This window comes from Rhinatrema bivittatum, chromosome 6, assembly GCF_901001135.1.
Source record: "Rhinatrema bivittatum chromosome 6, aRhiBiv1.1, whole genome shotgun sequence".
NCBI classification, from domain to species: domain Eukaryota; kingdom Metazoa; phylum Chordata; class Amphibia; order Gymnophiona; family Rhinatrematidae; genus Rhinatrema; species Rhinatrema bivittatum.
In genome coordinates, this window is record NC_042620.1 from 238,633,796 (window position 1) to 238,634,997 (window position 1,202).

Below are 1,202 nucleotides of genomic sequence, written 5' to 3' on the forward strand. Positions count from 1 at the left end.
AGCCAAACCCCCCAGTGATGTCACCAGAAGCCCAAGCCCACCCCTCCAAGCCCTTGCTGTAGATAGGCATGCCCCAATAAAAAAAGTTACCAGAGAGCAGGCAGGAAACTGTGACTCATTCTATACACAGAGACAGGGAGAATCCAACAACACCCCTTCCCTCCGCCCCTCTCTGCCTCAATCCGCCCTTCCCCCAGACCTAAATCTGAGCAGAGGATAATTGAAAGCAGTGGGGGGTGTAGGTTTGCAATGGTGAAACACAAGGCTTTAGTTTTGTTTTAAAAAAAACAGACTTCTGTATTCTCCCCCACAACCTTCCCTCCTCCCCTCTCTGTTAGACACGCCCAAACTTGCAAGACCGGATATAGAAGTAAGCATGTGATAGTGATCACGTGAGAACAATCTTCAAGCAGAGTTGTTGTAATTGTTCCTGAAAATGGCCGTATATGAAACACCTAAGCGTCTTGAAATGAAAATCGTTCAACAGCCAAAACTAAAGAGGAGCCATAAACGAAAGCGGAGGGCAGAAGAAGAAGGAGGAAGCACTGACCCAGATTTTGATGAACTTCCGTTGGGACAAAAGCTTTTTGATTCGCAGGATCCAAACTTGATCAATGAAAATGACTCTGAAGATTTAGAGCTGCACAAAGCTGCTCTGGATGCCGAAGCAGATTATTTGTTGGAAAAGCTTGAGTGTAAGGTAAGAAAAAATCTCTTTCCTTCTAATGATGCATTTTAGGGGTGGCGTGTTTGGGAGCTATCTATAATAGAGAGTTTGTTTAGAAGAGGTTTTAATTTAATGTTTACATTATGTTTTATAGGAAAATGAAGGATCTTTACAAACAGAAGAATATGGAGACACACCAGGTATCAAAATGAACTGTATTTGCTGCTTCTGTCCAAGTATCAAAGAACCAGATACATGTGATCAAAAAAAAACCAACAACAATCCTGAAGATGTGCACGATTTCAGCTGGTGGAGCTATATAGGATTCCCAAAACCACCGCCGGTGCATGGAGTTTTTCGAAAAACAACATTTAGATTAATCGTAAGGGTGGCTGTCTATAGTATTCTTAAAAAATGTCTGTCTGGCATACGGTATGAAAATTGCGAAGGCTGTGTTCTCGACGATCCGAGTCAGGATGATCATAGTTGCGTTTATTGGACTGCCTCTGACACACAGGAACAATTAAGGACCGCT

General features: G+C 42.8%; 1 long non-coding RNA gene across 1 annotated transcript; it reads left to right on the forward strand.

Annotated features, from left to right (window-relative positions):
• Nucleotides 1-662: 662 nt before the first annotated feature.
• Nucleotides 663-983, forward strand: LOC115093313. The gene is made up of 2 exons (XR_003857283.1): nucleotides 663-700; nucleotides 822-983. It is a non-coding gene; the product is annotated as an uncharacterized LOC115093313 (long non-coding RNA).
• The last annotated feature ends 219 nt before the right edge of the window (nucleotides 984-1,202 follow it).